Source organism: Suricata suricatta, chromosome 6 (assembly GCF_006229205.1).
Source record: "Suricata suricatta isolate VVHF042 chromosome 6, meerkat_22Aug2017_6uvM2_HiC, whole genome shotgun sequence".
Classification (NCBI taxonomy): domain Eukaryota; kingdom Metazoa; phylum Chordata; class Mammalia; order Carnivora; family Herpestidae; genus Suricata; species Suricata suricatta.
In genome coordinates this window covers 43,319,624-43,346,740 of record NC_043705.1, presented here as the reverse complement: position 1 = coordinate 43,346,740, position 27,117 = coordinate 43,319,624, and the positions used below count along the sequence as shown (strand labels likewise).

Sequence of the window (27,117 nt, the reverse complement as noted above, 5' to 3'; positions counted from 1 at the left end):
TGAAGCTCCTGGGGCAGGGAGCAGCACCCCGCCGCCGAGCCTGGGGTGACTTGTCGCTGGCACTCCCCTCATAACCCGCTCCCCCCTCCCATCTGCGCTGCTGCAGGGCCCACTTCCTTTCTCCCCAATGTCCTGTCACTCATTGTTTGCTAATGACAAGGTGGTTGGCAAAGAGAAGCGGCAGCCAGCCTGGCCTTCACACTGGAAAGATGCATGTTTTCTAGAGAATAAAAACATGATTTGGTAAGAAGCACGTTCCAGCACTGAATATTTCTCTTTCAAAGTCCTGCTGGGCTCCTTCTGTCTCAGAGAGTCTGCGCTTTCCTTTGTCACTCGCTCCCACCTCCTTCCCAGATGGAGACTGGCAGGGCCACCTTATTCAGACACAGGACTCCTCAAAGGTGATGTGGGCTTTCAGAGATTCTAAGATGATCTTGAGGAAGCAAAATACTGGAGTGCTTACAATCATCAGAAAATAAGTTTTTCTACAGAAAGCCAGTAATTAGCAAAAAAAAAAAAAAAAAAAAAAAAAAAAAAAAAAGCTGGGTCCTCTCAGCTATTTGCTTAGAAAGAAGTCTTTTGAACCTGTTGAATGAACTGATCTTGGTCTTGGATTTAATGTTTGTTCCAGAGAGAGACAGCATCCCTCTCATTAGCTTCCTGCTCACCTGGGTAACAGTCCACCCACCCACCTTATTCTAGAGCTCTTAAAAGCAGGGCAGCTGGGACCAAGTCTCTGAAGCCAGACCTCATCCTGTCCTTAGAGAAAAGAATGTTGGAAACATTGACAATTAAGCCGATTATTCATTTACTATTCACCATACAGCAAGCCGTCTGCAAAGACCGGAGGGAAAACCTTGCTAGGTTTGCACGGTCCTTCTTCTAAACGATTCTCCACCAGAAGAGGGCGTGCGTCTCTGATTTTTTTTTCCCCCTTTAAAACTAAGGGAAAACCTAGGAGAGCCATTCTCTACATGTAAGTAATAACACAAAAACAGAAAGTTCATCTGCTGAATACAGGCAGTCAAAAGAAATATTAGGAAATGCAAACCAGGCAGTGAGCGCAGAACACTTTTCTGGGTACCTTCCGGGAACTACATTTCTTGTGCGGCTTGTTCAAATTTAGAAATGAAGTGACAAAAAAATGCATCCAGGGCCTCTTGCTAGTAAGGAGCAATGAGTAATATATTTGTTTGTATTATGGGATTGCAGTTCTACTAGAAGGAACACTTGACATTTTGATGAGTGTCTCCAGGGAGAAAAGGTACTAACTTCAGAACTTAGTTTTAATTATACTAAGGAGATTACATTATTCAAAAGCATCCCACTGGTAAGGTGCAACATTTCCTGAAACAGTTTAGTGGAAAATGCCACATTAATCAGTTCAATATTTCACTCAGAAGGCTTAATGATGGGAGAAGTTTAAAGTACCATAGCACGATAATGCAGAAGGGAAGGAAAAAAAGAATGTTCACTAAGAGGAAAAGGCTGAAATGGTGTCAGTCCCTCTTGTGTCTCTCCCCATTAAAAGCTGGCTGGCTATGTTAGAAACACAGTAGAGATCTACTGTGGGAACCACCATCCCTGAAATGGAACGGGAAAAGCTAGCAAGCACAAGGTGAGAGAGTAAGTCCTCTGCCCAGGCTTTTAGTCTCTGCCCCTTGCTTAACTGGTCCAGGCTGGTGAAGAATGGGGCTCTCTTCCTCCCCACATGCACCTGGACAGACAGCAGATCATTGTAAATCTGTGGTAGTTGATGTTAAAGTGAGAGGGGCACAGTGAAATTCTGGAGTGCTTTGTCTTCTTATTCCCATTCTTTCCACCAACTGATATTTTTATTACCTTCAAAATTCACCTACAAAATTTGAATGACAGTCTAGCCTCAAAATCAGAAAGGTTTGCTCTTACGAGGTGAGCTCTTAGCAGAAAGGTGGCCCACACTCATGGGTTGACAGACTGAGTGAAGATGAAGATTGGAAAGTCAATCCAGATCTTAGTGTTTGTAAACATACAAACCAGCCTTTGGTTAGTTGAATTAGAGGGACAATAATTAAAAAAAAACAACAACCAGAATCCACTGTTCTTATGGGGCAGTTGTCCAGCAAACAGAGGTGCAGGCTTTGGCGGCTTTGGCTCAACCAGTAAGGGGGATAGTTGGGGGATAGATATGGTCACTGATGGTGAGTACTTGTTAATGTTTTTCGTCCAGGTGTTACATTAATTTCTGTGCGGCTCTCTCCACAAAGAAGCCGGTGTCTTGGAATAAACACTAAAATTCAATACTAAAATAGCAAAGCTACATTGTCTAGAATGTATACCATGTGACATTTCCCTGCCCTGTTTTCTTTTCTCTATTCCTTAGCAAATGCTATAAGGGATTTTACTCCGAGCGTGCTGTGGACTCCTTTCTGCTTCATGGAGCAAAGTCATTGTCGTTTTTATCTTCAAGGCTCTCCACTTCTGTGTGACACTTTTCTTCCCTCTATTGGTTAGCTTATTTCTTTTCGGAGCAGGTCCCTGTGTACCTTTGCTTGCTGTATTTCCTTCTCCATGTATCCTCTATACATCCTCTGCTGAGGGAATTGAACTCTAGTGCTTTCTGAAATAGTACCTTACACTTCTCCAAATTCAGAAATTCCCAAGTTTATCACTAGCATTATCCCATTCATGCCCTATTCTTATTTTGCTTCTGTGATCATCTTAGGGTCAAACATATTTATTGAAAAAATGAAATGAACTTGAATTTTGTTTTAAGATGTGTACAAGAGCCCACAAGATGTTTTTATTACTAATCTTCAAGGGAAGAAAGAAAGAGGATTTCGCCATTAAAATTACAATCGGTGTCATGACAGCCAGGGTCCCAAGGCTGATACTCAAAACACATGCTTGATGGAGACACCGGCAGAAGTATTCTGTCTCCTAATGAGGGGCTCCCATCACTGTCTTGAAGGTACTGGAAAGTCAGGGTTGGATGTTTCTATTTTTGGTTTGCTTTATTTACCATTGAATAAAGTCGTTTGTCTGTGGGCTAATTCTTCAGATTTGATTGAATGTAGTGTCTTTGATTAGCTTGTTTGGGGCCCCTCATTTATTTCTTCTTGGAAGCCCTGGGGCCCAGTCCTGCCCAGGAGCAGGGATGCTGAAATCCATAGGATTATCATGTATTTCCTTGTCCTGATTGCTGTTTCTAGTTGTAGGATTCCAGGTGCTGTTCCACTTTTCAAAATGTGCCTGACTCCATCTGTGGGTTTTTAGTGAATACATTTTCTAAGCTCTCATAACCATACCCTGATCTTAACAAAAGGTTGGAAAGACATGGAAGACTATTTTGATAACAAAATTAGTAAAGAGAATCTTAAATACTAAATCATTTAGGGATCACTGGATATGGCGTATCGGGCTATATAGTCACTGTGACTTGAAATATGCAGCGCTCACTAACTATTAGGAAAAGATGTGATTCAACCACACACTGGCATGAAATCTTCCTTGCTAGTTTAGAATAGCTGACTTTTAATTTGACACAAAGATTCCAGTGGGAGAAGAAGAGAAAGGCCAGCACACTCAGGCTCCACACAGAAGAGGGCTGGGTTTTAGTCCTGTAACTGTCTCTCACAAGCCCCGCTTTTGCAATCCCTTTTTATGACGTTATGAATCATTCCTGGCTTTTGACAAGAACCGGAGTTGGCCGCTATTCTGACTTCCTCCTGTGCTGATGTCTCTTTTATTGTTTTTTCATCTCTTGTGATGTGATTTCACAACTATCATAACAGTAATCCTTAACCAAGCCTTGTTATCTGCCTCTTACCGGGCAGTGCCCATCTTCTCCTAGAAGCAGAAGCTCAGAGAGCCCCGGCTGTCCAAAGCATTTTTTCCATAGTTTCGGGCTTCAGAAAGTTCTGATTCACACTATATGCATTAACCCTGCCTGGCTCCATCTGTTCTTCTTTCTTTTTTCAACATTCGAACTGATTCTATTGTTTGATTTCTGTGGAATCATACATCTGCCTGTTACAAATACTCTTATCCTTGCTGTGAACAGCCATCTTGTACGTGATGAATAATTCAAGAGAATAAAAAATATTTGAGGTTGTGTATCTTTTTATAATTTCTGTCCATTTAAAATTTACAAAATGCTAACTTACAACTGTCCTTTAATGTTCTTTTATAATTGTCATGCCAGTGATGGTTAAATTACTTTTTTTGCGAAGACTTCAGAAATTAGAAAATTAGCAAGGAATCTACCTATGGTTCTCAATCTCACCCTATTTCAGAATCACCTGGAAACATTTGAAAACTCAAGCTACACCTCTGAATTCTGATTCAAACCAGTCTGGGGCTTAAACTACTTCTTAGAGTAATTGTGAGAGCCACCGCAGGGGCGCATCGGGCAATGACAAACTCCCAATACATGTCATTAGGTAGCCACGTATTTTAGAACTGGGTCTTTTTATCTTTCTTTAATTTAACTTCTAAGCTTTAATTACAGGATGTGGTTTTCTTAATGTTGTATATTAATACTGTGTTCTCCAAATGGTGAGTTTTTAAGTTGTCTTAATCATAACAATAGCAGCAATATAACCTAGCAATGATTACATGAGTTCGCATTTTATCTACAAAATGGTTTCTACCTCTGTTTGGAGCATATATTAAAATTTTTTTTAACTTTAAGTGTTCTTATTTATTATTGAGAGACAGAGAGAGGCAGAGCATGAGCATGGGAGGAACAGAGAGAGGGGGAGACACAGAATCTGAAGTAGGCTCCAGGCTCTGAGTTGTCAGCACAGAGCCCAACATGGGGCTCAAACTCACAAGCCACGAGATCATGACCTGAGCCGAAGTTGGATGCTCAACTGACTGAGCCATCCAGGCGCCCCGCATATATTAAAATTTTAAAAATACGACACAGCCGTTGCATTTAGAAGAACCTTTTTTTAAAATTTTTAAAAATGTTTTTATTTATTTTTGAGAGACAGAGAGAGACAGTGTGAGCAGGGAAGATACAGAGAGAGAGGGAGATACAGAATCTGAAGCAGCCTCCAGGCTCTGTGCTGACAGCTAGCTCAGCTCAGCTAGCTGTCAGCACAGAGCCTGACGTGGGGTCGAACCCACGAACCGTAGGATCATGACCTGAGCTGAAGTTGGACGCTTAACTGAGCCACCCAGGCTCCCCTAGAAGAATCTTGCAGAAATACTTGTACATGTGTATGAGGCTTTTCACAGGCACATTGAGAGACACGGCAACAACCCAATCAACAACAAACACTAAAAACCAAGAGGACTATCACTGGGATAATGGTTTAAATAAAATTTGGAGCTTTATGCAACGAAAGAATAGGCAGTTGGTAAAAATGAGTTCTGTGTTCTGTCTTGGAAAGGTGTATGTGACATATTGGGAAGACTGTAAACAGTATGGTCTTTTGCATCTTCCCCGCCCCCTTTTTTTGGGTAAAAGAACAGCCGTGTGTGTGTGTGTGTGTGTGTGTGTGTGTGTGTGTGTGTGTGTAAGTATATAAAAGTGTGGAATGGTAAGAAGTCTCCATATTGTTAACTAGGTTTTTTTTCTAGGGAGCGTGATGAAGCAATGGGGTAAAGAAAAGCTTTCACTATATTACTCCATCAGTTCACGATATTGCTTCAGCAAGCACTCCGTTCCCTTGCACTTGTGACCAAGCCAATCAGCCCTCAAAATCGCCTGGAGCCCCTTAAGCAGCAACCCCACCCTGGGCAGGTCTCGCTGTTGCCCTCACTGAGGTCGGTGCCATGCCCAAGTTCTCTCAGGGAACTAACAGAAAAGTGGAGGCTGGCTCTATCAGTTTCAGGTCTTCTAGTTAGTTCTCAGTATGTCTCACTGCCCAGTTTCCCAGTTTTCATGGGTGCTCACTATGTGGCAGGCACTCCAAGTGCATTATGTGTGTTATTTCCATTATTATGTTATTCAATTATACTAGTTCGATTATTACATTACTTCTCACAACAACCTGTGAAATAGGTAATGTTATCACCTCATACATTAGGAAACAGAAGCACAGAAAGATTAAGGACTTTTGTTCCAAATTACATGAATATTAAGTGGCAAAGCCAGGATTTGAACGTGCCGACTTACCATTCTGCTCTATCCTCTGGTGGATGTCAAGCCCTTCCTACCTCCACCTACCCTCTCTTTGAAGTTATAAAGCAGTTAGAGAAGACAAAATAAAGTACCACTAATGAATGCATAGTTCCTTCCTTTAGGAGAAAAATGTCTCCAAATTTAAGGTGAATAACACCATGATTTTAAAAATAATATTTTCATGGAAGCAATGTTTAAAAATATATCCAGGCATATCCATTTTCCAAAATTATAAGTTTTCATTGTCCTTTGCTTTGATGATATTTTCCGGGTGTTCCACTGAAAACTGCCTGTCAGAATTTGCATGTATAATTTAAGAAGCAGGTGAGCACGAGGTAAAAATGGATTTGAACTAGACTCCTGAGTTTGAATCTTGGCTTTACCACTCATATGCTGTGTCACCTCAGGCAAGTCAGTGACTGTCTCTGTGCCTTCATTTCCTGATCTGTACATTTCTTCTGTAAAACCATAGTACCCGTCTCTAAAGGTTGTTATGACAATTGAATGAGTGATACTGCTGAGTACTTAAAATAGTGTCTGGCATATGGTAAGAGCCATAAATGTGTTCATTAAATAATTAAAATCATTAAGAATAAAGTACAGCATAACCAAACTATGTGGAATCTAACTTACTGTCTTTTTAAGGGGAGGAAGGGATTTAAAAAACACTTACTTCTTGAACTTCTATGGCAGTGAGCAATAGCCAGTACCAGATACAGCTTTTCAAATTTCCAGGTAAGTACAAAGCTCTCTAATAATTCCAGCAGATAGTCATGATTTTCAAGATGCGAATTCTGGGTCTGCAGAGAGCAGGGCTAAATAACAAAAGGGAAACAGTCCCCAGAGACCGCTCTAGGCAAGGTCCTGGGGCTGGGGGCTTGGGGACTCTGGAATTTGGTGCTTTCTCAGAGTTGTTAATGCAGCTATTAGCCTTGAGACGTTGTTGCTTACCCACCGCACACGTCTGTGTTTTTCTCTTTCAACCTTCAACTCATTTCCTCTGAATCTCACACGTTAGGACCTTACCCTGGGTTTCTTTTGCTTCACATTCTCAGAGTTGGTATTATGGCTCTTGTGTCTTTAGGGCATTAAAATCTCTGTTTTATCATAAAAACAGGAGCAAATTTTAAGATTTCGAGCTAGAATTCTTTGCAGCCTTTCACCTATTGATGTTTAGTTTCATTTTGCTCTAATTCTCTCTTGTGGTGCAAACAGGCATGAAGTCAACTCTCACCCCATGCACGCTGACCTGCCACCACCTTTTGCTGCCAAGAAAACAGAAGGGATCGGGGTGGCAGAGGCTAGCCCCTGTTTAACACTAGGCAGAGTTGCGGGGCTGGGCGTAAATATAATACCTAAATTTTGGCTTTTTCTGTTATTATTGCCAATGTCATTGCTTTGCTGTGAGTAAGAGGCTTCTTGAGGAGGAGGGAAGAGCAATGGCTACATGAAAACAGTGAAGACACACACAGAGTTTGCAAAACCCTTGGGGATCCCTTAAGCTACAAAGGAGCTATAAATTGTAAAAGATCATCATTAATAATAATGCTTTTATGATCATAAGTAGCAACAAATAAAATCAAGCTGCTGGCTTTCTGAGCTTTTACTGGGATCTGGTGAGACTGGTGGGACTCTTCCCCTTTCTGCCGAATGCTCATCTCGTAGTCTCAAACATGTACCGCTGCAATTGCCATAAGCAAATCATTTTCACCCACAGGAATCATCCTGAGAAGGTGATGTCAGTGCAAACAGAGCTGGGCCGTAAAGACCAGCCAAGCAGAAACACCCAAAGAAAAGGCCTTGCAGAGAGGAAGTGCTATATCAAAAGCAAATATCGCTGCTAATGGATAATAACAATACGCATGCGGCCGAAGCAATGTAAGGAGCGGAGTGTCAGAGCGCTGCAGGCCAAATGAGCCAGGCCAAGAGCACCTGGAGAGCGGGAGTTCTGAGCTTTGTCAGCAGGACCGCCCTTCCTCAAGCACCCATTTCACCTCCCTCGTGGTATCTTGACAAGCTCTAGTGAGGGTGCTGACAGGTAGTTTATGGTCTCACATTCGGTTAGGTGTTAAAAACACGTCTCTACTTGGTCACATTACTGAGTGTACGAATTAAATTATAATGGAAAATACAGAGAAGGTATTTTACAGAGAGGTAACTGCTGCAGCCTGTTTTTTTCTGTCAGGGAAGTCTCACCATTGAAGACTTCCTTGCCATACGCCCACCCTCTAATATTCAGGGCGGCAAAGCAACAATGTTTGCAGAGCGGGCAAGGCAGCAAGCTTGGCTTCGAACTTGAGTGGGCCCTTGGGTCTGAACTCTGGCTTCACCGCTTACTGGTTGGATAATCTGGGGAACGTTATGTTACTTCCCTGTGCCCCGGTTCCCTCTGTGAAACCCCCACCCTGTAATTATATGTGAGAATGAAATGAACAGTATATGTAAACTGTTGAATAGTGCCTGGCACACGGCAGCATTCATCAAAGATTGTGTGCTTCTTACCCATTTTGGAGGATCTGAGAGGTGCTGTGAAGAGCCCCACCCGGACACGACCTACGTTAGCAGCTTCAAAGTAGGATAAAAAACCACATCTCTTTTTAGGATTCCAACTAAATGGCTTGAGCCATCTCACTCATTTGAACGGCTGGCTCCCCTAGTTCTACCCTCCTGGGACAATCTCTGGGAGCTTAGGTGTCCTACGGGTCTATCTTGCTGCTGGATCTGGAGTTCAGGCATGACTCCTAAGATGAGAGCATGTTGCAACGTGGAAACTCATTTCTGCGTGGGTTAACGCATCCCCCAGCTGGACCTGGTGACACAGCAAAATGTGGGAAATCAAAGGCCTCATCCTTCCCGAGATGACAGGATAGGAATGTCTGGGGAAAGTGGCTGACATGTCAAGCACCAGGGCAGTCCTCCTAGGCTGCTTCTTCAAAGTCTGAGGAAAGATCATCTTCCACTCCTTATTAAAGACTGGCCAGAGGAATTTCATATCAAAGTCATGCAGGTGGTCTGACTTGAAGGATTTCTTTTTTAATTCACCCACACAGTTACTTCCCCAGAGCATAATATCAGTCCAGAATCACTCTTCCTTTGACTTCTCTTCTTCATGCAGGGGCTGGTCCCCCGACTCAGTCCCTCGCTGTTCCCAGGCCGTCTTTACTTCAGTGCTCTCCTTGTCCTATCACTGAGCCTTGATCAGGAGGACTTCGGACCGGTTCCAGTAATTTTGAGCCTCCTGGAGGAAGGTAGAGGGTCTCAACCCCTGACTTTAAGAAAACATATCGCCTCATAAAAATCTGCCCACTTCTCCCTAGCCTTGAATGCCAACAGTTTTTTTAATCAGGAAAAAGTAGGATTCTGCCCTACCACATACCCTGCCATAGTCTTATTTTCAAGTCTCTGCTTTGCTTGGTAGCTGTTTTTACAGATTATCAGTAGTGAGGGAATGTTCTGAGGGCTGTCAACAAAGTGTCGAGTAGAATGACTGAATAGGACCTATCATTTCCTTGTGACCTTTATTTGATTGTGCATTTGAACAACTTTACTTTCTCAAGACAAGGTAAATAGCAAAAATTTGTCTCAGGAAGAGGAAACATCTTTATCTACTACATATAGCTATGGAACACTACTACAGTATTTTGAGTCTATTTTAAGATAATTGGAATATTTTGAATGTTTCCCAGTATAGGAATTCACATGGAGAAAATTCACATGGAGAAAAATAGACATTATTCACTCATTCTTCGATGGACTGTTTTTACAAGAGCCTAAAGCCATTTAAGTCATGTCTTGGAGATTCATTTAGATCTTGCTGTAAAATTCTACCCCAAAATTTAGTGTCTTGAAACAACAATTGTTTTATTATCTTTCATGATGCTATGGGTTGAATGAGTGCAGATGGGAGGTTTCTGCTCCACATGATGTCAGCGGGGGGTGCTTGCTATCTTCTGGGGGCTCAGGTGAGCTGTGACACCCAAGATGTTTACTCTCATGGCCAGCACTTGGTGCTGGTGGTTGGCGCAGAGCTCAGCGGGGGTGTTCTACCATAAAGTCTTCGTTCTCTTCCATGTGCCTTTTTTTGAGTCTTGGGATCATCACACCATGGTACCTGGGTTCCAAGAGGGAGTATTCCAAGGGAACAAGCCCCAATGTGCAAATGCTTATTAAGCCTCCGCTTGTAGTTTGCATGCTAAAATCCCAGTGACCAAAGCCACTGACACGGCCAAGCCCAGAATGTGGGATGACTCAAGGGGACGAATACTTGTAGTCTCATATTGAGGTTCGCTACAATAATAGTTGACCACCCCCCAGAAACTACTGTAAATTCTAAGAGAGCAAAATGGTAGTCCTAGATTTGTGGAGTTCATAGGGACCTTACAGACTTTACAGTTCAGAGACGAGAACCAAGACAAGGCGATTTACTTACGCTAAGCCATAACCCTAACCTGATCATTCATTGTAAAAATGATTTGGAGTCAGGCTCTATACTCCTTGTGCAGTTCCAGCCTCTAGTCTCACAGAGCTCAGGGTCTACATGGCAAGTCTGCAGATAGGATCCCCTGATGCACAATGCCACATTTTAACCATGGTACTTCACAGCCTTCCCGTTGTTAATTAAGTGTGTAATGACTATATTAAAGTTAGTTTCAGGTCCTAATTTATGACATAGTAGTTATATTTTATTGTACACTTTATGGTACACTGGAGTCCCTGAATAATCAATGTGTACTCCCTCTAATCCTGCCTGGTTTATAATACTTGGAGAAAATTTTTATTATTTTAAACAATTATAAGGATTTATGGTTCTTGAATCTTTGCTTTTGTGAAATATTTTTGTTCATGTCTACTGTTTACACGAAGCCAAGTCCTTTGTCAGGGATACAGCCTCTAATTATAACATTGTTCCTGTGGGAAAATGTAATTTGCTTTTCAATGATCCACTTTATGACATGGTCTCCAGGAATGTGCTGCTCTGCAATAAAAAGCAAGTAGAGACTGCATCGTCTTGTAACTTCTTGTCAATTGCCTGGCATGGTAGGACCAGTGTTTATAAAGTAGTTCTAATTTTTTTGTTGACATGTGAGATCTGAACTGGGAAATAATGACATTTCACTGAGATGGAGATGGAGGATGGATAAGGAAGACAGGAAACAAGAAGGTTCTATGGCTTTTCTCTATAGTCATCCTGTCAGCAACCAAATCCTGTCATTCAGCGTTCTCTCATTTTGGTTCTTTCTTCCCAGGCATAAAATGGCAATGACAAGAATGGGTGACCCATGCAGTCAGAAGGGACATATAGGACTGTGCTAGGTTCCTGTTGGAATGGGAACATCTTTTCTCAAGGCCTGTTCTGAGAGGAATTTCCCTACTTCTTTGCTCAGGGATAATGTATGGTGACTTCCTTTTAACATGTGCTTGCAGAGGAAAGGTATTAACTAAAGTAGAATATTTTTGATGGAAAGCTTCTTAACCATGAGGCACAGCAACTGGGGCCAGACCCACTCAGCTGTCTATTCTTCATGGATAGTATTTCCATCTATTGTTAAAAATCAAGAGGTGGGAAACAGGGAAACACCAAAAAATATAGGGAATAGTTTTGGAGAAGGAAATTAAAAAAGGAGTCAGTTATAGGGTGGTTTCTAGAATGCAAATCAGAGATTTTTTTTTCCCTTTGGAAGGATAAGGTAAAAAAGAGGAAATATTTGTTCTAACAAGTGAAAATTCAAATCCAAGCCAGAATCTGTGCTGGCAGGCCCTGTTTGGAAACTCCTTTTGTTTATAATGTAGGTTTTCCCCTTTATGAAGCAGATGCTTATGCCCGCATTACCAGCGTTGTCAATAATACTGTAACATTTGCCTTGCATCCCTTTGTTGCTTGGGGAGCATGTTGGGTTTCGGCACATTTAGCTTTGCCATTTACTTCACAAATCGCAGCTGTGTAGTGCTACAACTAAGTCGATTTTACCGAGAATAAAAATGGGAAAAAAATTTCTCCCAACAACCTTTCTAGTAATCATAGGCCTGAAATACTTTGGAGTGTGTGTGTATGTGGTGTTTTTTTCTTTTTTTTTAACAACTTGGTTTCAGTACAATGATGCTTCCATAAGAATCTTGCTGCAAATTTAATTCAAAAGGGAAAGCTTTGTTGTTATTAAACACAATGGCAGTTTGTACATCTCCATATCATTATGTTGCTTCTCATTATGGTAATTCATTTGCTTCTGCTTTGTATGGATATCAAATAAAAATCACTTTCGCTCCTGGCAAGTGATTGACATTACGGAGACACTCTGGGAGCCCAGCTAAGCGGAGCTTGGTGTCATAGCAAACACAATTAGCAAAATGGCATCCAGAGTGGCTTTATGGAGTTACCCTGTGGTGAGTCTGTGCATTTCCTATTCAGCAGGGCTGTAGGTTACTAGGCTGTGCTGCGTGCCTTCTCCACTTTGTCTTTGTGCTGTTTTCCATGCAAGTGGAGCAGCGTGAGAACTTGGTGTGGATTTTGCTTTCTCTCTCTCTCTTTTTCTTTTTTTCTGAAGGGCTCTTCCTCAGCATTTGCCAGGCATGGAGAGCGTTCTGCCTTTGTAGGAGACTACATTGCTCTGAAGAAGGGTCAGGGACAGCATCACCAAATGTCCACTCTGATACCCCTTTGAGTTTTTCTTGTTTTTTTTTTCTTGTTTCTACTGCTAATTGCCACTTGTCAGGTATGTGAGAGGTATTTAGTTTTGTAGGAAGTTACAACTTTAAAGGTCACTATTAATTACCTTTGTATTGAAAAAGAAAATAATTCACACTCTTCTGTGGATACATTTGAGGTGGGGGCTCAATTCTGGCTTTAGGTACCTCAGTCAGTGATTAGCCTAAATGGGATGGAAAGACAGACATGGCTTTTGGCTGAGCCATGAGGAGAAAGAGGGTCTGGATTTAGTTAGAGTGCCCTGGAGTCCTGTCTCCTCCTGAGCCTCTGTGAGGGATTTCCAGACCAACATAATTCACACCATGATGGGAGCCTTTTTGGAAGGGCCATGGAGGCCTCAAAAACTCAGCACGGTGTGGGAGGAGAGGTGGTAACTTAATCTGTCCTTTTGTCCCATGCGATGGAAGGACTGATGGATTTATGCCTCTGGACGCTATTTGCCCAACTCTCTTCCTTCCCACATGGCGCTCTCTTTGGATTTCCTAATCTGGTGCCTCTAGTCCCTTCCCAGGCCAGAGCCATTTGTACTCCTCTTCCACATAGGAGGAGAGTGTCCAGGCCTGTCTGCTCAACGTCTTTCATATCTCATGCAGCTGAGAGTTGCCTCAGACCTTGGTTGGATGGACATGACATCTCTCCCTCATTTGGTCATTGTCAGCTGCATTGTTTAGTCTTATACGAAGAAAGCATATTTTTCTTGTTAGCATGGCCTTGACCTTTTTCATTTTAAAATCATAACCCCTGGCTTTCTGGTGCTAAGAAACATTTGACATTTCATGGTTTATTTAACAAGGGTCACCATACAATCTCAAAATGGCTTTCTCTTCCCCATCCAATGTTACCAGTGCTGATTATATTATTATTCAAACCTTCCTTTACTTCCAGTGGGAAGTTAACACACATTCCAGTTTATCAAATCATCCTGGCATCAACTTTCAAACATCAGTATAAAAATGAAAATGAAATGTTGGACTGGCGTAGGAGGGGGACTACATATCTGGGATATTCCCCTATTTTCATTGGTACGGAAATCTATGAAACACACTGCATATTTCCAAGGGGGAGAAGTCTAAGGATTGAAGATAGCTTTGTTTTTTTCTCTTCCTTCAAGATCATACAATTTTGGATAGCCCTGCATGCAGGTCTTGCCACCATCCTGAGTTTTGAGGCTCTTCTGTATTAGAGGCGGGAAATTCCCTCTGCTGTGAAGAAGAAAGCGTCTAGCGGATGATTCTGAACATAGAGAGCAGTTCACACTGGAGGCCTCCTGTCACTGAGAGCGTTGTGGCGCCGATTTGGAACTAAGACAGTTTCTTTTTTGGTTATTTTGAAACATTATTTGTCAATTGTAAAAAAAAAAAAAGCATAAATATCTATAAAGCAGTCTTGCGAAAAAGAATTTAATAGGAATTGAAATTTACCCTTGCATGCGGACTGCACCTATCACATCCATCCATTTCTCTCTATGCCCAGCACATCTCCAATCTCCACTTATTTTCGCTGCCACCACACTACTTTAGGCCATCACTATCTTTTCCCTGGATTGCTGCCTCTAGTCTTTCCCCTTAATATTTTTCTCATGTGTCTTTTACAAAGATCGTCCTAAGAAGAATATTGGATCAAGGTACATGCTTGCTTAAAATTCTTTAACCTCTATGGTTCCTCTTAAGATGAATTTCAAACTTTTTAGCACGACATAGTTTTTAAGATCATGATCATGGAACCAGAAAGCCTGTTTAGCTTCCCTCCATATGGCTTTGAGCCCAGCATGCTGACTATGAAACAGTAGAATTTGGTAAATTTTTAGCCGTCCCTGCACGGTAACTTTAGTCCTCCTGGGTGGCTCTCTTATAGGAAGTGGCTCAAGCGTCCAGGCATTTTAGAGCTAGGAAATTAAGTCTGCACAGGCTCTGGCGGAGGGAAATAGAGGAAGAGGGTGGCACAAGCACTTTTCACTATCTCAGCCAGGAAGACCACACAGAGTCCACTGGCCAGACAAGAGCTATGGTTGTAGTCTAACTGCAAGGGAGTCTGGGAAGTGTTTTCATTTTGCTTGCCCAGCAAGAGGAAAATGAAGTAGAGCCAGGGGTACTATGCAGCATTGTGACTGTTACAGAGTTAATTAGGAGTGAACAACCCAGACTTTGGGAAATGCACAGTCTGTATTGTGATAGCCTGATCTGAACCATGGAGGTTGGATTTCAACCTGTGAGTGGGTGTGAATGATTCCCCTAAAGGACCTGGCTGTTTCCACCCTCAGTCATGCTTGTGAAAGAAAAATGGGCCTTGAATTTGAGGTAGGAAAGGACCATTTTCACTAGCCAAGTCAGAGGATTAGGAGTCTATGAGTATGGGGTAAAGTGGTCTAGAGGCCCCAACAAAGGGGGCAGAGAGCAGATCACAATGAGTCCATCTCAGTATTACCCTGAAGTCACCAGGCAGATAGTCCAACAGGCAGGTAGGGTTTGTGAACTTTAGGAACAGCAACAGCAATGGAAGAATAGACCCTTCTGAGTACTCACTTATACGCATGCAGAACTTCTGCTCCATCTTTGGCCAACACCACTGACTGATCTTAGCTATGCCTTTAAGGCAGATGGAGAACACCACACCCAGGCTTGGATCACACCTGTGCAGAGTGTGGAATTTAGGGTGGTACATTTTGCGATGACACGGGAGACACAAAAGCTCTGGTAATGTAGTGTTTGCAAGGCAGAGTGGGAAAAGGCATAAAAATTATTAGCATAAATTTATAAAACATGCATGAATGTTCTAAAGAGTCCCAGTGGTAACTTGGACTGGGGGATAACCTACAGAAAGTTCTGCATTCCCTTCCCTGTGGCCTTTGAGAGGCTGAAGTCAGGTTCATGGTTAAGACACGAAAAAGACTCTGACCTTATTTGGTAACTTAGTTGGTAAAGCGGTAAAGTTTGTAAAGTTACAAATAGAGCGAACACAAGAAAAGTACTTCACAGTCTGTGCTGACATACATTAGCCCTGACTTTTCTCCTCTGATAGTAGAAATTACACTCAGCAAAATAGATAGAAGAGCACTTTGCAAGAAAAGTTAAATTATGTTATTCATCATCATTAATGATAAATAGTAACCACAACAATAACAACAACAGCAAACTCGCCATGACAATAATAGATATGGCAAACTTATGAGTTCTTGATATTTTCTGGATGCCCACTTCTCTTATTTTAATCTTTGTTTTGCTTTTAAAATTATCCAACTCATTTTAGTGTCAACTTTAGTTGCTGCATTCATCAACTTGGAAAGCCGTAGCCTTGGACAAAGGTGTCATTTGATATGTTTGATATACGCAGCTCTGTATCAGTAATCTATTTGCAAAATTGACCAATTTGAAAGTGACACATTTGATTCACTTGACTTTCCTTTTTCCAGCACAGGAAAATTTGAAGGAATTCAAGAGGTGCTGGGCACCAGTCACCAAAGAGAAAGGACAATAAAGGGATGTGTAAAGTACTCAAGAGAAAATTGTTGTGTGTCATTAGTAGTTGAATAAAATAAAGAGCCCTGTGAAGTTGAACTTCTCCAAGTACAAGACAATGACACCTGGAGGGGAATGGAATCTTTTAAAGTTTTTGATGTTAAACAGGTGACTCAAATTATTCAACTTTTTAACATAATTTATTCTAATTACTTAAGTATGTCTATTCATTGTAGAAAATTTAAGAGTGCATTTAACTTAAAAATATAGAAAACAAACAAAATAATTACAATTCTATCATCAAAGAGAAGTATTAACTCTTACTTCAGTATAATTCTTACCATTCCTTTTGCAGGGTGTATATAAAATGTTATTGCTATTATTATAAAAGGGAAATAATTTTTTTACCTACAATGGAAATCCTTATAGTAAGAAGTGTAATTACAGGTTGAACTTCCACTGTAAATTCAGGATCTAATATTTTTTTATACTCACTGAACTTCTCTAGTATAAGGCATTACCAAACATAAAGGAGACCTAGACATAGCCTCAAAAAGTTTATTAGGATCTGAGGAAGGAGTTAAGGCAGATAAATGTTCAGTTAGATCAAGGAGTATTTACCAAAAAATTGTGATGTGATAAGCACTGCATCAGGTAACAAGCTGTGGACACCAATGAGTAAAATCTGGATCCTGCCTTCAGAGCCTTTAAGGTCTCATGGAAGACAAGGGATGTGACTTACACACGATAGAGTAAGAAAAGATCCTAACCATTGTTACAAACAATAAGTACCTCAAGATTTCAGGTGGGGGAAACAAATGGTAAGTACCTCAGGAATTCAGATGAGGGAAGAATCATCACTTGGCTTAGCCATAGGAGCACTTTATTGGAGAGATGATTCGTCAACTGGCTTCTTTTAAGATGGAAGATATTTGGAAAGAAAACCATAACTAAGGTTATAGAGCACCTCCACCAAATGCTCTAAGCACCCTAAAAGGAGCTACAGACCAGGAGGATAGGGGAAAATGGGCTAGTGGGGATGATGAGAACATGTAGGGAAAGTAGGTTCTGTCAGAGTGGTCCAAGGTCAATGTTTCTTCTGAATTGTCCACCCCTAGGTTACAGAGGAATGGGTTTCTTTTTTGAACCTGGATCCCAGCAGTTTTAACTAGTGAACCTTTTTAACACAGTCTTCTTTCTTACAAGGAACAGGTATATTTTCTTTCAGAATATTTCATGGACTTACAGAGGCCCACAAGAAATCACAAGGATCAATTGTCTTGTCCCACAATTTACTTTTGAAACTGCGATATTTTTTCTCTTTTCTTATATGTCAATTCCAGTAAAAGGAACAGCTAGTAGGACTCAGTGTTCAGAAACTATTTTTCAGCTGATTCCTAACAGACTCACACCGATGTAAACATGTGATGAGAACACATTACAGGAATTCATAGAAAGAACCGTAAGAGAACCGATGTCAGATTCTGTCACTGTTCAGCTGTGTGACCTTGGATAAGTTACTTCATGCATTGGAGTTCCAGCTTCCTTATCTGCACCACAGGGAAAAAGATGCCCCCTGCCTGGGGTTAGTGTGAGATTAAATGAAATATATAGCCACTGGTAGCAACTACTATTACAGAGAGAATATATGAGTTGACTTCCTCACAGCCTGCTCCTGGGTTACTTGAGGATCAGAACTGGCTTGAGCTTGTACCAATTTATGTTGCAAACTCCACTAGAGCAGTGTTTTAAAGTGGTGATAGGGCCAATGTAAACACAGGAATTGGTATAACCTCCTAATGACTAAGCATTAAGCTCTTCAGCATAAACACCCTGAATTCAAAACCTATTAGACAGCCAAGGAAACTCAACCACCTTCAAGGCATTTTTTATCTTTTAGCACGAGAAGCATGGATTTTTCATCTTCAGTATTATAATAGGAAGACATTTTGACATTATACCCGAATGAGAATTTAGAGCATTTGTTTATGCCGCAGATTAAGGAAAGATAAAAGAAGTATCTAAGAGATACCAGATTAAGTTTTTGGAAATTTAGAAACTCAATAGGTGTTATTGTTCAGATGAAAGACCAGCCCATCAGGGCAGAGGTGGACTGCAGGATTCTGAGTTTGGTCTGTTTGCCTGGATATAATCATTATCATTACCAAGTTCTGCAAAAATAAGGCTAACTCCCATTTGTCTTTCAGGGGGCTTCTCTGCTCCCCCAAACCTTGGTTTAGGGGGCTCTCCTACATGTCTTCACAGCATTTAATCCATGAGTGTTCCCCTTTTCACATTTACTGAAGCTAAATAGTGGGAATGTGGCTGAATGGGATAAACAGTTTATACATTTACATTTTAAATATTTAGTGTAAAAGTGCTTTTAGCTAAAAGAAGGATTCTCCTCCCCCCAAGCCCCAGGTATCTCTCAGCTTTTAGTAAAATCTAACTTCTGCAGCCAAAACCAGGTAAGATCAAAATGTTCTAGGCAGTTTCATTAAGCCTTATTCCTGTTCCTTTAGAAGTCGGCTTCTGAGTCTGACAGCGGTACAGGATCCAGATGGTCCGTAGATTTCAAGTAAATCATGCGCATCATATAACAAAACCTAAAAATATGTTTGAAATGTGTTTTATGGACCTCACGCAGAAATCCTTTGGCCTGACCAAGTCTGATGATATAGATTTCTCTAACTTCATTGCTGATTAACTGCTGATCACTTATCACCTACTGTCATGGAAAAAGGAGAGATGTTTCCATGGTCCCCTGAGCATCTCTATCCTCCCTGTGGGTCTGTGGATTCCATGAAGGCAAGGGCCACAGCTTGTTCTCCTGGAGCCTCGGAGCCTAGTACAATATCCATCCCACTGGAGGTGCTTACAAGTATTTACTGAATGGAAGAAGGGAGGATTCATCAGTAAGGGGCTGGAGTGATCCTTTAAATCTGAGCCCAAATTATTAGAGGCCATGAGCTGGCTTTCTCTTCTTTGAGGTTAGGAAAGGCTCAGGCTCAGGATATTATCATCACTCAATCGCTTCTTCTGGGAGGGAAGGACATCTGCCTGCCCTGCCCAAAAAGTGCTGGCCAAAAAACTCTTTAAAGCTACTGACAAAACCGCTAAATGGTTCCTTCTATATCAGAACTGTACTTTAGGTTTAAGACCTTCCGAGTCTGTATGTAAAATGTCCTTTCCTCCCTAGAGTAAAGATGCTTAATTCTTATCAGATTCTCAGATTTTATGATGTACAACAACATAAGAATAATTGCTCCAGAGCCCTCCTAAAACTGGGCTCAGCGGGATCCCATCTGATATGATCACCAGGTAAAAAACAGTGAAGATGCCACTACTGGAATATTTTATTTTCCTCCGTGGAGCAGAGACCATCTCTGTGCCTGGTAATGTTCTCCTTGCTGAAGAGAGGTCTGGTGGAGGTAAATCACCTTTCTTCTTCATTTTATAATAGAGGTCAATGGCCTGCTTACCTGTCCTGCTCCCCAGCCCCCCACTTCTAGTAACTTCCCTCCTCAAAACTGAGAAACAGGATTCTTGTTTTACCACATAGAAGCTTGATGCTTCAGCAACTTGCCTACCCTTTCTAAGGCTTGGCTTTTTCATATCTTAGTATAATATTCCTCTCCTTTCTTAACACAATGTTCTTAGCTCACAGGGTTGCTCATTCATTAATTTATTCACTATAGAGGTCCTACTATGTCCCAAGTGGTGTTCTACTGATGAACGGAATAGACAAGGAGCAAACATTCCAGGGGAAGGAGTCAGATGATGAACAAACAGGAAAACAGGATATTAGTCAGGGATGAGCACGGTGTAAAGAATTCAAATAGAAGGATAGAGAGGGACTGGGCAGCTAGTTTAGACTGAGCCATCATGCAATTTTTCTCTGAGGAGGGACATTTAGGGTCTGAAGATCAAAGCTGAGAGAGTAGCAAGTGCCACAGTCCCCAGGCAGGCACAGGCTTAATGTGTCTGCAGAATGCCAGTGTGTGTGGCTGACGGGATACCAGAGGTCAGCAGGCTTGGCTTTGAAAGTCACTGGAAGGAGCTTGGAATGGATTTTAAGGACAGTGGGAGGCTTTTGGAAGTGTTCTAAGCAGGGGAGTGATGTGCTCTAAAATATTTTGTAAAAAATTATTCCAGCTGCTGTGTGGAGAATGAATTGTAAAGACCTACGGATGAAAGAAAGGAAACTAATTAGGAGGCTACTCCAGAAGGCCAAGCTATGAACGATGGTGGCCTGGACTAGGGTGGAGGTGTACAGATGTGGAGTGGTGGACACTGTAGGTATGTGTGCGTGGCACTAGAGCCCACGTCTGATGCACAGTGAGCCCTCAGAAAACTCTAGCTATTATCCTTCTAATCATTATTGCTACTGGGTTGGTAAGATAAAATGGGACCAAGCAATGGGTTGACCCAACAGTTGGTTTAAGAATATTACTCAATTTAGAGCAAATTAGGTAGGATGGACCAAATTACTTGTATATAGAGATTCTATTAATGTTACTTTCCTGACTGGGTCTTAGATGCCATGTTTTCACTATTTTTCTCTCTGTATTTTAAGAAGAAATCCATCATTTGCTTCTTTCAGGACACACTGTTTAGTCATTTTGTAGTGAAAGAATCCTGATTATCTTCAAATGACAGATGTGAAAGAGTGAATTCTAAGTTGTGTGGAAGAGGTAATATATTGCATTGCTCTGGAATTTATTATGAGTAGGAGTTGGAAAAAAATTAGGGAGTTAACATTCAGGAAGAAAGCAAAACTTTAAAAATGACACAGATAGATTAATATATTTATGCAACATGTCATGCAGTCTGATGCCAGAAAAGCCAAATGAAGAAGTAATGTTCTGAAAACAATTCATAATTACCAAGACTACTAAGCTTGGAGTCAGAGAAAAATGAAGACTAGTTACATTCATATATATACAGTTGCTATGGGGTTACCTAAAGTTACAAGATAGGGAGAGAGACAGAGAGAGAAGATGAAGTATTCTTTTCCCCCCTTTTTAAAGGTGAGTCTTTGGATCTATGCTTCAACAAATGCACAAACCTTTTCAGCCTACCCTTATCAAGCAAACTTACATTTACAAGCCAAATTATTCTGAGACACAGAAGTCTTAAATGAAAGACAGACAGCATTGCAATCCCTTAAAGTCATGCTAATCTCTTCAAATGTTAGAATTCACTAGAGTAAGGTTGGCTTTTCAGCTAAGTGACCCCATTACTTTAGGGTAATCCCTGTAATGAGCAAAACTGTAGCAACACATTCAAAGAAAAACATGACACTTGAAGTGATCTTTTACTAGGCCAGGGAGAGTTTGCTTTCAAGAAGTGGAGACCAATACTCTTCAAGCAATGTGGTTTCTAAATATAGCAAAGTCCTTATTCAGATTTACTAAGTACCCACAGTGCAACAACAATTTTGTCAGTAAATTTTTGCTACCTTCAGAATCCTTCTCTTCGCTTTTTCTTGTTGTGGGGGGGTGTTTCACATGATAAAAATAAACTTATCTATCATTAGTATAACACAGAGATTGTTTGATCATTGGAGATACCTCATTTTAAATTCAACCACAAAAAGTCATCTAAAATACAAATCAAAAAGTACTCCCAAAAGTATGTTCTGTGGATCATCATTTCTCCAAGGCATCACTTGAAAGAAATTTTAAATGTTTTATTTATTTTTGATACAGAGAGAGACAGGCATGAGAGGGGGAGGGGCAGAGAGAGAAGGAGACACAGAACTGGAAGCAGGCTCCAGGCTCTGAGCTAGCTGTCAGCACAGAGCCTGACGCGGGGCTCGAACCCACGAACGTGAAATCTGACCTGAGCTGAAGCCGGAGGCTTAACCGACTGAGCCACCCAGGCGCCCCAAGAAATTTTAGACATACTATCTGTTGTATTCCTTCGCAGATCTGGTTGAGCCCCCCACCCCATTAAGCCCATTCTACCATTATGTGATGTGACCTCCTCAAGGTCATGGCCAGACACAGCCTCATTAAAACAATATGAGAAAGTTAGCAGAACAAGGTCAGAACAACAGCTATAGCTGGTCCCCAGGTGTAATTGAAATATATATTACCTCCTTCCTCTAACACCCATTCTAGATGTCCTCTACCCTTGGCCATCATGTCTACCATGTTAGATTGCTTACCTGATGGAATAACCCAGATCTTTATCTCTGAGAGTCCAACTCCCTGGTTATCATGCCTTTTTTAGGCCACGATTTCTATTATTTCCCACTCACCATTATCATCAGGAATGGAAGCACCAAGAGATAACTCCTTGAATCTCGCCAGTTTCAGGCATATTCTTCCTTTCCTCATTTATGTAATGGCAATGCTAGCATCTCATAATAATTAAGAAATACTTCTCCTAACAGTACAGGGACCCCTTCCTTTGATTGCTGGCCCACAGGCATGAAGAGCCCTGTGTGACTAGGTGGCAGGTGTGGATGCAGGCTCAGTGGATCCCTTACCTTGCCATGTTCCTTGGTAGAAGGCAGTCCCTCTTGGAACCAGGCTCTCTAATCCAGCAGAACCTAAGTTGTAGGAATGAGAAGCACAAAGAGGAAGTGAGCTATTAGGAGCGATGATGACAAGGACTAATTCTAATCCATCCCTTCATCCCTAGATCCATATATTTTAGCTATTGGGGTGCAACACCATGTATCAACTGTTGCTCAGTACATCTGAAAGACTCTCCAACCTAGAGGATATTGTTTATGAACTGCTGTCTTATCTGAATCTCTAATGGGTCACTTAAAGATTCCATCAGATATGCTGCTTCTGGATGAGTTGGCTTATGGTAGAACAAATGGACCCCGTGGTCACGTACCCTTTCTAGTGGCACACATACTTTGCTGCAAAATTTGTCCTTTCATCAAAATCAGTGTCATGCAGGATCCCATGAAGGTCAATCAGGAATTCTAAAAGCCCTCAGGCAGTAGACAGGGAAGGCAAATATAAATAGAGGAGATTTCATTTCTGTTCTCTCCAGGATGGAATGTCTCAAGACTTGGAGAGTGGCACTAAACTCTGCAGTTTTACCCAAGGTGTGGGATTGCTTCCAGTTTAAGTTTTCCATTTAATTGATTAACTTGTATCTTATTTTATAACTCTTGAATGCTCACAATGTGTTAAGCTTTTACATTTTATGAAAAAATATTTACAATGCACAATAGATTTATGTCCCTAAAACAAAGGCTCCAGCGATGAGATGAGTACATTCACATATTTTGTGCATTTTCTATTTGTGAGGGTCCTGTTTTTATATAAAGTTACCGTAGGACATAGAAGCTCTGGTGAGCATACAACAAAGAATTTGCTTTGTTGTTCTCTGGTGGAACTAATTAAATACATGGATGGACAAACAAGTCAAATCAGTATGCTCTTGTAATTCATCCAAGAAATCCCAAGAGAATGAGAATACTGATGTCTTAATTGCTATCAATCACCCTGGCTCTCCCAGATCTAGGCAAATAACAAGCATAATACAACTTTTTTGGCACATAGTTCTTACACTGATGACCCAGAATTTTTTGTGTGTGTGGGGAAGGAATTTATATTCCTATGTCTATAAATACTCCAAACTTGGTATTAAGTAGATCCATTCTACAGGCATAAAAATAAGAAAGAAATGCTGAAAATAACATGGCGTTTGGGATTCGGCCTGAGCAAATCAAGATGCTGGCTGTACTGCCTCCCACAGAGACCTATGTGGACCGGCACATGCACATTCCTTTTCACATGGGAGGAGAAATTAGTGCTGATTTAAAGATATACAACACCATCTTTAGTTCCTTCCTGAATTTGCTTTTGGGGGATTGGATGTATATAAAGGTGTACTCTAAATAAGGAAGCTCCAAGTTTTATTGTGATCACATTGAGGATTTTAGGGTAGAAAGTGAGGATAAACTTATGGAGATACAGTGGTATTTATGCTGGCTACATTGCTCCCAACCAACCTCTCTGTGCTTCTGTTTCCTCATCTGTAAAATGGGAACAATAACAGGAAGCTTCCTCACTAGATGATTGTAAGAACTTAATAAATTAATACATGTATAGTATTTAGAATACCACCTTGCTCATAATAAGCATTCACTAAGTATTAGCTGCCATCACCACCACTATCATCATGATCATTATCTTTATCTCATGTGTATCCTCCCTGGTAGGAAAATAAATTGAACTTTAATAAATATGACTCCATTAACTTATACTCCACAAACGGAAGGAGTTCAGATGGCCTAAAGTGGTCAAGATTTCCCAAAACTGAATTTTCTAATTATTAACTAATTTTCCTCTATACTTATCTTAATATTATCTCTGAGAGAAGGTGTTATGGGTTGAAGTGTGTCCTTAGAAGAGATGTTGAGGTCCTGAGTACTTGTATCTCAGAACATACTCTTATTTGGAAATAGGGTCATTGCAGATGTAATTACTTAAGATGAGGTCATGCTAGAGTAGGGTGGGCCTCTAATTTAATGTGACTGCATTAGTATAAGTAGAGGGAAATTTGGACATAGGAATGCACAGAGGGAAGATGATATGGAGACACTAGACAAGATGGCCATGTGATGAGGGAGGCACAGACTGAAATAATGTATCTCCAAGCCAAGGGATGACTAGGATTTCTGGAAAATATGGAAGCTAGAAGAGGCCCAGAAGGATTCTCTCCTACAAGTTTCAGAGGGAGCATGAACTTGCTGATATCTTGATTTTGGACTTTAAGCCTCCAATACCTTGAAACACTAAATTTTGTTGTTTTAAGATACTTAGTTGATGGTACTTTGTTAAAGAAACCCTGGGAAACAAAAGGGGATGGGAAAAAATTCAACTGAGGGGATAACACATGATTTGAACTTAACCAAACAGGTCACTGGAAGCTTAAGGTGATGTTCAAATGCTAAAGTTGTTACTTTATGTATTCTCTAATCTACATACAAGATCTGCTTTCTGCAGGAACACTTTCCTTGCCATTGTATCAGTGGTAGGCTTATGGGCCTACATTCTTTCCTATCAGACATTTGAACAAATCTCCGAAAATTCTGTGCCAAGCCAGTTCATTTATTCATTTTTCTTACATTCATTCATTCATTGTTTTTTTGTTTTGTTTTGTTTTGTTTTGTTTTGTTTTGCATCAGAGCCAGGTGCCAAAGCAACAAGTTGCCTTGTTTAGGTGGCCCAGAGTCAAAACCATTCCTGCTTCTGTGGGTCGTTAGAAAAGAGGGGACACTCCTGGTCCTTTTTCCTATTTTCCCACCAACATTCTTTCCTCTCCTTGCTCACATCTTCAATATCATGTGAATATTTTCAGAGCAAAGGCAGCCTCTCTTTGCTATAGACATCAGCTAGGTTCTGCCCTCTCCTATATTTATGCTATTTTCCTAGTTCTAAAAACAGCTATTGGACACATATCATTTGTCAGAGCAAGTCTAATCTTTCCAGTTATCATTTCACATCCAGAGTGACCAGGCTGAGATTTGTTTTCAAATATATTTTTTTCCTGGTGACCTGGAAAATCCTTCCAGAATTACCAGTAAGTCCTATTTTTACTTTGCACAAATGACCATAGTGTCAAATTCAAAATTTCACAGATGCCTAAAACTTGGCAAAGAAGAAGTCACACTTTCACTTTTCACAGAGAACATGATACACTACATGGAAAACCTGAAAGACTCCACCAAAAAGCTGCTAGAACTGATCCATGAATTTAGCAAAATCACAAGATACAAAATTAATGTACAGAAATTGGTTGCATTTCTATACACCAATAATGAAGCAACAGAAAGAGAAATCAAGAAATCAATCCCATTTACAATTGCACCAAGAACCATAAAATACCTAGAAGAAACCTAACCAAAGATGTAAAGGATCTGTATGCTGAAAACTATAGAAAACTTATGAAGCAAATTGAAGAAGACACAAAGAAATGGGAAAACATTCCACGCTCATGCATTGGAAGAATAAATAAAGAACACCTTTCATACATTCAATCCCCCCTTAAAATGTCAATACTACCCAAAGCAAACTACACATTCAATGCAATACCAATCAAAATTGCACCAGCATTCTTCTCCAAGCTAGAAAAAACAATTTTAATATTTGTATGGAACCACAAAACACCCCAAATAGTCAAAATAATGTTGAAAAAGAAAACCAAAGTGAAAGGCATCGCAATCCCAGACTTTAGCCTCTACTACAAAGCTGTAATCATTAAGGCAGTATGGTGTTGGCACAAAAACAGACACATAGACCAATGAAATAGAGAATCCAGAATTGGACCCACAAATGTTTGGCCAACTGTCTTTGACAAAGCAAGAAAGAATACCCAATGGAAAAAAGACAATGGTGCTGGGAGAACTGGACAGCAACATTCAGAAGAATAAAATTAGGTCACTTTCTTACACCATACACAAAAACAAACTCAAAATGGATGCAAGACCTAAATGTGAGACAGAAAACCATCAAAACCCTAGAGGAAACAACAAGCAACAATCTCTTTGACCTCAGCCACAGCAACTTCTTACTCAACGTGCCTCTGAAGGCAAGGGAAATAAAAGCAAAAATGAACTATTGGGACCTCATCAAGATAAAAAGCTTCTACACTGCGAAGGAAACAATCAACAAAACTAAAAGGCAACTGACAGAATGGGAGAAGATATTTGCAAATGACAAATGGGATAAAGGGTTAGTATCCAAAATCTATAAAGAACTCACCAAATTCCACATCTAAAAAACAAATAATCTGGTGAAGAAAAGGGCAGAAGACATAAACATACACTTTTCCAAAGAAGACATCCAGATGGCCAACAGACACATGAAAAG

The 27,117-nt window shown here is 40.8% G+C and overlaps 1 long non-coding RNA gene across 1 annotated transcript in view; it reads right to left on the bottom strand.

Moving 5' to 3' along the window:
• Window positions 1–22,825, bottom strand: part of LOC115294518 — a 37,542-nt gene extending 14,717 nt beyond the window's left edge. Inside the window, exon 1 of the long non-coding RNA XR_003909929.1 lies at window positions 22,767–22,825. This is a non-coding gene — a long non-coding RNA (uncharacterized LOC115294518). The remainder of the gene's footprint in view (window positions 1–22,766) is intronic.
• Between the last annotated feature and the right edge of the window lie 4,292 nt (window positions 22,826–27,117).